The sequence below is a fragment of the Phyllostomus hastatus genome, unplaced genomic scaffold, assembly GCF_019186645.2.
Source record: "Phyllostomus hastatus isolate PE091 unplaced genomic scaffold, TTU_PhHast_1.1 phas_contig_137, whole genome shotgun sequence".
In the NCBI taxonomy this organism is placed as follows: Eukaryota; Metazoa; Chordata; class Mammalia; order Chiroptera; family Phyllostomidae; genus Phyllostomus; species Phyllostomus hastatus.
In genome coordinates, this window is record NW_025333583.1 from 8,854,392 (window position 1) to 8,865,777 (window position 11,386).

Genomic DNA, 11,386 nt, shown 5'->3' on the forward strand with positions numbered 1-11,386 from the left:
TGGTAATTGGGAGAGAGTTTTGTGTGAGGGCTGACTACTCTACTAGGGTTGGGCAGGGCATAGGTGACTGGGGGACAGCGCAGTTCCCCAGGGCTAGTGACACTGGGGCTCTGCCAGCACCTCTGAGCCTGACAGCTGAAGGGAGGGAGCAGCGATGGAACCTGGAAGGGCAGAGCTGTGTGGCCAGGGCCCCTGACTCCCGGCTGCTGCCTCTGGTTGAGGGGCGAGGCAGTCTTGGTGACCCTCCAGGGAGGGCGAAGAACAAGTACCCAGACCCCATGGCTCCTCGCCTCCCCCTCTCTCCTGAGGAGCTAGCTCTCCCCGGGCCCAACCCAACTGAGGCTGGACAGTGGGCAAGGAGCCCGCTGTCGTGTCCGCACTGGCCAGCTCCGAGCACAGCGGAGGAAGACGGAGAAGGGCATGGGGGCAAACGGCAGACCGCCAGCAAACAGGCTAGAGAAGATACGTGGGTCTGGGTGGCTGTGGGCAGGGCCGCCGACCCTTCAGAGGTGGAGCCGGCCGTCACCTTTCACCTGGTAGCCCAGACAGCCTGGAAATGCCCTCCCTGCTCTCAGGCGCACGCCCCCACCAGCCCGCCCTCCACTCAGAGCCGGGGGTCTTCTTAAAATATGGCCCAAATCGTGTCCTTCTGCTGCTCAAAACCGTTCATTGCTTCCCTATAGGAAAACTAACATCTAAAATTTTTAATGACCCCCAAAAGTCCTGCTGATCTGGCCCCTGCCCACCTCCCCAATCTCCTCTTAGGCCACACCCCCGCATTCACTGGTGTCCAGTCCCCAGCCACATGAGTCTTCTTGAAGTTTCCAGAACACCCCAAGCTCTTTAATCCTCCCAGTGACCTCCTCCACCACCTTCACGTAGCATGCTCCTTCAGTGGAAAACGGTGGCAACTTACCTGCATTAGTATCTGCTGCCCCCCACCCCTGAGCCCTGTACTTCAAGCTCTGAGAGGCAAGAGCTATATTTATTTCATTCACTCCTGTCTCCCCAGTGCTTAGCACAGTGCCCAGCACATTGTTGAGCCGGCCCTTCAGAAATGCTTGCTGAGCCCTGACTGGTGTAGCTCAGTAGATTGAGCATCAGCCTATGAACCAAAAGGTTGCTGGTTCAATTCCCAGTCAGGGCACACGCCTGGGTTGCAGGCCAGGTCCCCCACTGGGGGTGTGCAGGAGCCAGTCAGTGGATGTTTCTCTCCTCTCACACATCGATGTTTCTCTCCTTCTCTTTCTCCTTCCCTCCCCTCTCTCTAAAAATAAACAAATAATTGTAAAAAAAAAAAAACAAAACACTTGCTGAATTAGTAATAAGTGATAGGGTTTGAATCCTGGCTATGCCTCTGCTGTGAGCCCATGAGTCTGGCCCTTTAGTGCTCTGAGCTCGGCTTTTTTTTAAATGAAGCACGGAGAATTTAAAACACCTAAACAAAGAGAAGAAAACAGGATAATGAAGTGTGTCTCATGCACACATTTCCTAGCTTCAACACTGGTCGACTGGCAGACTAGGTTTCTTCATCTGTAGATAAGGAAGATTAGGATGACTTTCATGTGTTTTCACCATGACTCACAATGAGAAAGGCATTTTACATCCAGACCCACACCAAATACGTATATAAATAAAACTAAAACAAGGTCACATGAAATAATAATGCAGGAATTCTTTGGCATCTGCGGGGGATGGGGTCCAGGACCCCCTGGAACGCCCGGGTCTGCAGATGCTCAGGTCCCTTACATAAAAAGGGGTGGTGTTTGCACATAACCTGTGCAACCCTCCCATACACTCTAATTATCTCTAGATCACCTGTAACACCTAATACAATGTCAATCGTTGTTATACTGTGTTGTTTAGAGAACAATGGCAAGGAAAAGGTCTGCACACAGTGTACATCAGCAACAGTGTAACATTTTCGTTTCTGTGTATTTCCAGCCTGGGTTGGCAGAATCCCCTAATGCTTCGGAAACTGAGGCTACGGAAGGCTGACTGTAGTGCTTATTGTCAGGATGGGCGGGGTAGGACAAAATGGCAGCTGAACTACAAACATAATGGCTGAACTACAACCCGGAAAAGACGGCTGACGTCAAACCAGGGCGCGAGGGGAACCACCAATGATATGTTGCCGCTTTGTTCGGAGGGGCCAATCCCCAGCTCCCACGAAGACAGCCAACCAAGATAAAACCCCGCCACAATCCCTGCTCGGCCCCACCCAGGGGACTGGGGAACCTTTCCCAGGTTTGCAAACCCCAATAAAGCTCTACGCTGCATAACTTTGTGGCTGATTAGTATTTATTCCCTAGCGGAGCCTAAGAAAACCTTTCACTTCTATTCTGATTTTTTCTAGTCTATTTTTATAAATGTTCCTATGACCCACTTAGTGTGAAAAACACTGCACTGAAAGACCTTCCCTTCCACCTGTCCAGAATATGGTCAGGGTTTCCCCTTTTCTTGCCAAGTGATGATAGCCAGACCCTGCCCTCTAGTGGTCATGTTTGGGAACTGATTGTGTCATCATGGAAATAATTTTTCACTTGGGAATAAATACATTTCAGTAGAAAGTACTGAGTGCGGGCCTAGGGCAGGCATCTGGGGGGTGAGTCCGAGATGAATTATGACATGGACTCTGGCCCCTATAGTCTTCCCTGAATTGATGAGCACGGCATACAGTCTGTATTGCCCAATATGGTAGCCACTAGCCATACATGGATATTGAGTAGTACTTGCAATATAGCTAGTACGACTGAGAAATTGAATTTTAAAATTATTTAACTTGAATTCATTTAAATTTAAATATAAAAATTTAAACTCGCCCTGCCTGGTGTGGCTCAGTGGATTGAGTGCTGGCTTGTGAACCAAAGAATCGCTGGTTTGATTCCCAGTCAGGGCACATGCCTGGGTTGCAGGCCAGGTCCCCAGTAGGGGGCATGCAAGAGGCAACCACACATTGATGTTTCTCTCCCTCTCTCTCTCCCTCTCTTCCCCCCTCTCTAAAAGTAAATAAATAAAATCTTAAAAAAAATGAAACTTGTTTAAAGAAAAGGAGTTAGTTACCTACAGGGTAGTTCCCATAAGACCATCAACTGATTTCTCAAAAGAAACTTTGCAGGCCTAGAAGGGATTGGTAAGAAATACTCAAAGTCATGAAAAGCAGGGATCTACAGCCAAGATTACTCTATCCAGCAAAGCTATCATTTAGAATCTAAGGGCAGATAAAGAGTTTCCCAGACAAGAAAAAATAAAATAAAGGAGTTCATCATCACCAAACCATTATTATATGAAATGTTAAAGGGACCTATTTAAGAAAAAGAAGATCAAGACTGTGAACAATAAAATGGCAAAAATACATACCTATCAACAATTGAATCTAAAAATCAAACTAAGCAAATGAGAAGAACAGAGACAGAATCATGGATTTGGAGAGCATTTTGATTGTTGCCAGATGGGAGGGGTGTGTGGAGGAATGGGAGAAGAAGTGAGGGGATTAAGAAGTACAAATAGGTCGTTACAGAATAGCCATGGGGATGTCAAGTACAGCACAGGAAACATAGTGGCCAAAGAACCTATATAGACATGACCCATGGACACGACCCACGGTGTGGGGAGTGGGGAGTGCTGGGTGGAGGGGGCAAAGGGGGAAAAATTGGGACAACTGTAATAGCATAATCAATAAAATATAATTCAAACAATATTCTAAAACTAAAAAGAATGAAACTTGTTTCAGTTACTGGAAAGTAATTGAAATATGTTTGATTCACATACAGAACCTGGGTAGATGAATCTCCTTTTTCAACTACACATTTTATAAGATCTAAATAATCTAAATCTTGAATCTAAACATTCAAAAGAGATAAAATACAAAAAATTTAAATAAATAATATTCAATATTTCTGATGAAAGCCTAATACTCAAATCATGATGTGCTGTAATTTTAAGTTACATACCACATTTTAAAGACTTAGCATGAAAAAATCCCATTAATAATTTTTATACTAATTCAATGTTTAAAATAACATTTTAAAATATGTTGGATTGAATAAATATATTATTAAAATTATTTTCACCTGTTCCTTTAAAATATTTTTTTTAAAGTATTTTATTTATTTATTTTTAGAGAGAGAGGAAGGGAGGGAGAAAGAGAGGGAAACATCACTGTGTGGCTGCCTCTTGCATGTGCCCCCTACAGGGGACCTGGCCTACAACCCAGGCATGTGCCCTGACGGGGAACTGAACCAGCAACACTTTGGTTCACAGCCCACACTTGATCCACTGAGCCACACCAGCCAGGGCCCTTTTTACTTTTTAAATGTGGCTACTGGAAAACTGAAATGACTTAGGTGGCTCACAAGCATTTCTTGACAATGTTATTAAGTACAGTGAATCTTTGGGGGGTTTCCCCTTGTGTTCTTTCAGTATTCTGGTTAGAGAAGAAGAGGGGAAAAGATGTATCGCATCGTATTTCCACTGGGCTGCACTCACAGGGCTGGAGGTTCTTCTGATATCCCTCCTTCCTGCCCCTCCTGTGCATCTCGCATCTTTGAAGGAGATGGAGGAGTATGCTAGAACCCTCACTCAGACCAGGGCGAGGGTGGTGATGTGGATTAGAAGTTAAGTGTTGGACACATTGAGGTTGAGATGCCTTTGACTTTACTACTCCGAGTGTGGTCCACGCAGCAGCAGCAGCAGCAGCAGCAGCAGCAGCAGCAGCAGCGGCGGCGGGGCAGCAGCATTACCAGGACCTTGAAGCAATGCAGACTCTCAGCCCCATGCCACCAGAGTTCTGCTTCCTAATTCTGCATTTAAAAGCAGAATTTGCATTGTAACAAGATCCCCATGTGATTTCTTTGGACCTTAAAGTTTGAGAAGCAGTCTCCCACTGGGTGGCCAAGTGGAGAAACAGGTGGCAGTTCTCTGCTTGCTTTCCCTTGCTCAGTGAGGCAGGAAGCGGGTCAAGGCTGAGAGGGAGGCTGCAGAGAAGGGGCTGGAGTTTGGAAGAGATTGGGAAAAGCGCGGAATAATGACCTAGGATGGGAATGCTAATAGAACGTATGAGAAAAATCTGTCTGCATGAGCCGGAAGGGAGATCAGTCAGCACCTTGTACGTTTTTCTCCTCCCTTTCTGCTGAGTGGGTGCAGAGCTGGGGTTTCGCCCGCTGCGTGCCCCAGGCAGAGGGGGGCGAAGGAGTGAGGAGTGATTGTAATGATGGGTCTAAGCTGGTTAAGGAGGGAAGTGAGGGACAGGGGAGAGGAAGAGGGGGTAAGATGCACAGACCGTCAGTCTTGGTGTGGAACGTTGCGCAGTTGTTGGAGCGAGGGCCACAGCGAGGGAGGGGTAGGTGGCAGTCAGGGCGACGGGGGCTTGAAGCCGAGATTTTGGAAGGGGTGCGGTTACTGGTAAGGAGAAGTTCTACGGAGGCTATTATCTTGGGTTGGGCAATAGGGCAATAAGATAAGAGGAAATAGATGCTGGCTTTTTGTTCAAAGAGTGGAGTGGTTCAGACAAGTGCAATCTGAAATATGAGGAAGGGCTTCTTGCCCAGGACGAGTCCCCCAGCAGGTGGAGATGACCTGGGAGGCCAAGGCCCGTGGTGGCAGTGGGCAGGGCGTGAGGGCACACGGCTGGAACCTGGCCCCCCGAGCTGCAGTAAACTCATCTAACCAGGTCCTGTTTAGTCCTCCAAACGCAATAGCAGCACTGCCCAAACCGAGGTTGTGTTAAATCACTGAGTCACCAGGCCTGACCAACAATGACCATTACGGACACTTTTTGCCGTGTCCCGAGCATTTGAAAACCGCTGTTTGTAATCCTCACCACCCTACATTGTTACCTTCCCTCTGACAAAGCTACCAAGACTCAGAGAAGGTAAATAATAATCCCAACGGCCCACAGCCACTAAAGTGATTCCAACAGAATCCAGGTCTCCAGAGCACCCAAGGGGGCTGATAACCAGATTCCCCTGGGCGCATGTGTGTTCACCTCCCCTGAGGACTCCAGTACTGCGGTCTAAAAAAAAGAATCCCCAGGGGACTGCTTCCGAAAGCCCTTCGGGTGATTCCGATGGTTAGGGGAGATGGGGAGGCATCGCCCTGAGCCCCAGGGGCAGGCTGGCTCCCGGCCCAGCCTTCCTCAGGGGGCAGTGCTCTCTCTCAGGTAGGAGGAGCTCCTGCCCAACCTGCGTCCAGGTTTCCCCAGCCCCGTAGAGTCCCTAACATCCCGCAAGCCATTTTTAAGCCTTTCACAGAGATGATCTCATTCAAGGCTTCACAAGGCGTAGGAGAAAGGACAGAGCAGTATGATTAGGCTCACTTACAGTCATGTAGCTGCTTGAAGACAGGCTACGCGCTGAGAAGTGTGTGGAGTGCCTCTGTCATTGTGAGAACACCCCAGAGCGCGCTCACGTGTACCCAGACGGTGCAGCCTCTCACTCACCTGGGCTACACGGTACAGCCCAGCGCTCCCAGGCTGCAAATCTGTACAGCTTGTTACTGTCCAAAACAACAGGAGATTAAATCACACACAAGAGAAAATGAGTAAGCAGGAGGTGGGCGAGGCTGCCAGAGTCACAGCACCTTCTGTTTTACAGAACCCTCCAAAATGACGATGAACAGTGTAGTAAATACATGAACCAGGAACACAGTCAGTTGTTATCATTGTCAAGCACTGTGTACTGTGCGGAAGTGCATGTGCTACACGTCTACACAGCGGGCAGCGCAACAGGTTCGCTCATGCCAGCACCACCGCCCACGCGGGAGTGTTCGCGAGCTACGCCGTTACTAGGCAACGGGAAGTTTTTAGCCCTATTTTAATCTTACTGGCCCAGAGTACGTGTGGTGGGTCCTTGACCAGAACAGCGTCCTGGAGCGCGCGGCTGCAGAGGGATGGGCCCCAGGCCTCTGGCCATTCAGCGGAAAAGCTATGACAAGTCCTCTCTCCTGGGAACATTCCAATGCACCGTTCTTTCTCCTCTCTATTTGTTTATGAACGTGCTAACTAATGGTGATGGATGATAATAAGGCTTATTTTTAGGGGGGAAAGCCCTAATGTCCTATTTGTACCTCCCTGGTTGGGGGCGTGCGACAGGTGACCAATAGATGTTTCTCCCCCTCTCTCCTTCCCATTCCCTCTTTCTGAAAATAAATAAATAGAATCTTTAAAGAAGAAAAAAAAAGGAGTTCTCTCAATTCAACAGATGATGGAGCAGGGCTGTGCTGAGGCCTGGAGATGAATGGGACCTTGTCCTTGCCCTCTAGCGGGAGAAAGAGCCATATTTACCCCAGGCTGGGTTAAATGCTTCAATTCAGTAGAAACAAAGTGCTCGGAAAAGAGGCATCTTCTCTGAGAATGTTAGTGATAAGGAAACGACCTCTCCTGGGTGGAGTAACCTTGGGCTCTCTGCAGGAGGAATTTGTGGACCGATTAGCGGAGCCCTGGGGCTGGGCTGCCTGGGGCTGGGCTCCGAGAACGCTCTCTGGACCCACCAGTCCAGCTAGGTTTCCTCACTCACTCCCTCCAGCTCCACCTGGGCCCTGGGGAAGCATTCCAGGGGCCCACCCTTTCCACCGCCCCACCTCCGCTCATTAATCACTGGACTTTGCCTACTCCATCCCTAAAATAAACACCAGCCTGATTCCTTTCATTCCCCCAACCCCTTTCCTGACTGGCCTCCCCGGTCAGTGTGGCCAGGAAAATATGAGACACCCAGGTGCGTTGCGCGGGACAACGGAACGATCTTGTAAAAAAAAAATATATTTCTTTGAAGTTCAAATTTAACTGGTTGTGGACGTAAAGAGGGGAAAAGGAAAGTAACCTCATGGGGTGATCTAATCCTAAATTCCTAGCGGGGCAGGTCATGGTGGGTGGGTAGTCGTGACGCAGGCCTGTAGCTGCTTCAGCGGCGGGTTGCGAGCCAGCTTGCCCATTGTTCCGGCGCGAAGGTCAACACCCCTTGGACACGCCAGAATGCCCATCGGAGTGTGTACGAACCCTCCAGAGAGCATGATCTCGTTAACTGTCCTGCAGTCCAACCCCAGTCCCCACCTGGCTTTCTCCACTCGTCCCCCCACCGTAACTTTAAATGCATAGAAGAAGCTGCAAACTTCTTCTCTGGGGCATCTGAGATCCCGTTCCTCAGCATATCCGTCAGTGTGGCTCAAACAGACTGTCATAAAAATTCCCTGCTGGTCTGGATGTTTCTTACGTCAACACGGTCGTCCTCGCCTTTATTTGCTGAAGCTGGGAGCCGTGTCCCACTCCTCCCGCCACCTTTCCAACCTCCCTCTAGACGGATGTGGACAGACGCATGGCTCCTCATTGCCCTCTGGGCAAAAATCTCAATCCCCGGCCCCCTGCTTCCTTGCCCAGTCCTGTTTCTTCCCACTCCCACCCAACTCCGCCGCCCGCCCAGTCCTAGACTGCCGGGACCGCGGGCCCTAAGCCCTTTGCTTCAGATGCTGTTGCCTCTACCCGGGGAAAACGTTCTTCCCTGCCCCTTCAGTGGCTAGGTTGATTCTTACACACCCACCAGCACTGGAATCAGGTATTACCGCCCCTAAGAAGGCTTTCCTGAAACACCCCACCCCCACCCCACGCTGGGTCAGGAGCTCTGCCCTCTGGGGTCCTGCAGAACCAAATGAACGCTCGTCACACCCCAAGCACTGTGACGATCTGGCCTGTCGCCATGCCCTTAGACTGTGCATTTCTTGAGGACGGGGGCTGTGCTCTTTCCCCTTAGACATCTCCAGAACGGGAAACTCCTGTCTGCTTGGTAGGAAGCAGAGCCTCAGTTAATCATCTGCCAGGGTCTTACAGGCAAGGCCTTTGCCCCTTTCATACCAGGTGTGAATGAAGAAGGGGCCCCACACTCAACCTGACGCGCTCAGGGGAGGCCTGGACGGCGGCCTTACAGACCCAGAGACCACACGTGACCAAAAGCAAGTCATGGAGGAACCCCTGGCTCTGGGGGTCAGCCCTCACCTCTGACCTCTCACTGCCCTTGCTCTGAGGAAACCCCTGAATCGGAGTCAGTGGTACGAAACGAGTACATAAATCAACGCTCAGCTGAAATGAATAGACGGACCACAGAACAAGTGAGTGTTAGCACCACGGTTTTCAAGTGCTTGGGACGCAGCAAGGCTCGTGGAGGGCAGTCGTGTTCTGGGCCTGTGGCTTCTCTGACAAAGGTCAGTTTTTGTCTTAGACAAGCCTGCCTGTTGTCTCCGTGCACCTATGATAACAGACCTTTGGAATGTCAGGGTGATAATGTCCTTTGTCAGACCCCGCAGGGCACTGCCTCCCGCCAGGGCCGGAGGCCACAGAGCCGCTTCCGCCACCTCGCTCCCGCATGCCGTCCATCCTCTGTCCGTCCGTCCGTCTGTGCTGTGCGGGGTCACTGCCGATTGTCTGCACGCCAGCGCAAAGGAAGCACGTGTCTCTGCAGCTCCCCTTTCAGTTTTACCTTCCATCCAGTCCCAGCATTTTCCCCACTTGGCTTTCTCCCTCCCTCTCAATCTACCGTCAGTAGATTTCACGGAACCTCCTTATGCATCTCCTTGGATTCTAACGTATAAAATAAGCTGCAAAACTGCCGTTCTCCGGAGCATTTTTCTCAGTCCGCAGAGATCTGGCTTCCTGTCAGTCGTCATCAGTTTGGCCCAAACCAATTCATAAAAATTTGCTACAGGTTTGGACGCTTCTTATGATGACACAGGACGAACCAGGGGTCCAGAGAAGGAGGCCATTTAGCAAATGTTTATTGTAAACTGTCACCCTGGGCCTGGTGCTTCAGACATTCTTATAGAACTGTGATCTTGATCCCGTGACCGGAAAATGGGCTCAGGAGAGCGGACGAGCAGCGAGCCTTGTCCCTGTGCGTCCCCACACCCTGCCCCCCCACAGGGCCGGCGTGATTGCTGGCGGAGAACAAATCTCCCTGGAGACGTCTCCATGCTGGGAGCTCCAGGAAGTGGAGGGTGCTTTCTGGAGAAGGTGCCAAGCGCAGAGAGCGTGAAGGGGCATCAGGAGACCGGGCCAGGTTCCGCAGGGCTCTGCGGCTCCCCGAGGACTCTGCGCTGCGGTCAACTCAGAGCCTGAAACTGAGCGGAGCTCCGGGAGCTCTTGCTGGTGATCGCACGCTTGGGGCGGGGGGGCGGGGGGCACATGCTAAACCGTGCAGGGGTGCCTTACAAACTCAGAGAGAGAGAGGGAGAGAGAGAGAGAGAGAGAGAGAGAGAGACAGAGAAGCTGAATAGGACGGTCTGAAATTAAAACTTTGTAGCGGAAAGTGATTCACGGCAGGTAGTCCTGTCCCAGGACGGGAGTTTTTCCCTCACGAAGGTCAATCTTCACCTTAACTGAGCCTGTCTCTTTTTGCTTCTGGAATAACTAACAACATGCCTGATAGCATGCCTTTGGAATAACAAAGTGCTCCCCCACCCCAAAGCGTGACCACCAGAGACGAGACCACAAATTCCCTCATTGTTTTTGTTATCGGGTTGATTGTTGACTTAACTGTCCCGTACCCACCTATGTAACAGAAGTATGTGTCTATTCATTTTACTTTGTATCCAATCCCAGAGGTTTCCCTGCTTTGCTTTCTCCCACCTTCATAATCTATTACCAATCAATTTCCTGTAACCCCCTTATATCTTCCCCTTTGATTATAATGTATAAAATAAGTGGCAAAACTGCTACTTTCTGGAGCACTTTCTCAATCTGTGGAGATTTTGCTTCCGGGCAACAGTCATCAGTTTTGCCCAAATAAACTCATAAGAGTTCGTACAGATTCTCGTGTTTCTGACACTGACAGAACTGGATTTACATGGGAGGGTGGGGGTGGCTGGGGGATTTGCCCACCATGAATGACATCTACCAGTCAATCCCCTTAAGTAACTCCTAATTAAGTTATATCCATCTATACAAATAAATATACAGTGCGTTAGAGGGGGCAGAAGGCAATTTAAAAAACATTTTTATTTTGATTGGTCTGAAATGTACCGTCTAAGTGGCAACTTTGCTTATTATGCTTGGTAGTGGACACATGGCTTCCACTAATGCTGACGAGGAAAATGAGCTCCCAGTAAGTCCTGGGCCCTTCCTCGCTAAGCCTTGGAAGAGCTGGACTGGCCGCAGGGGATAATAGCATCAGGAAAAGTGCTTACTGATGGGTTCGGAATCAGGAATCGCTCGGGCTGTCTTGGTCGCCTAGCTGGGTTCATTTCTAGATGCGTTTTGTCCAGCCAACCCTTACCCATTCAGAAAGCAAAAGGGTCAACAGGCGGTGAAAGGCAGTGAGTGGTAGTGTTGATCTGCGGCTGTTAGCCCGAGATAAGCACCTTCAATAGAGCTGTTCAGCTACCAGCAGCGGCAGACTTGGCGTAA

General features: G+C 50.0%; 1 protein-coding gene across 1 annotated transcript in view; it reads right to left on the reverse strand.

The window, feature by feature from the left end:
• Nucleotides 1–11,386, reverse strand: part of PNKD (PNKD metallo-beta-lactamase domain containing) — a 61,868-nt gene that overhangs the window by 30,464 nt on the left and 20,018 nt on the right. The window lies entirely within an intron of this gene.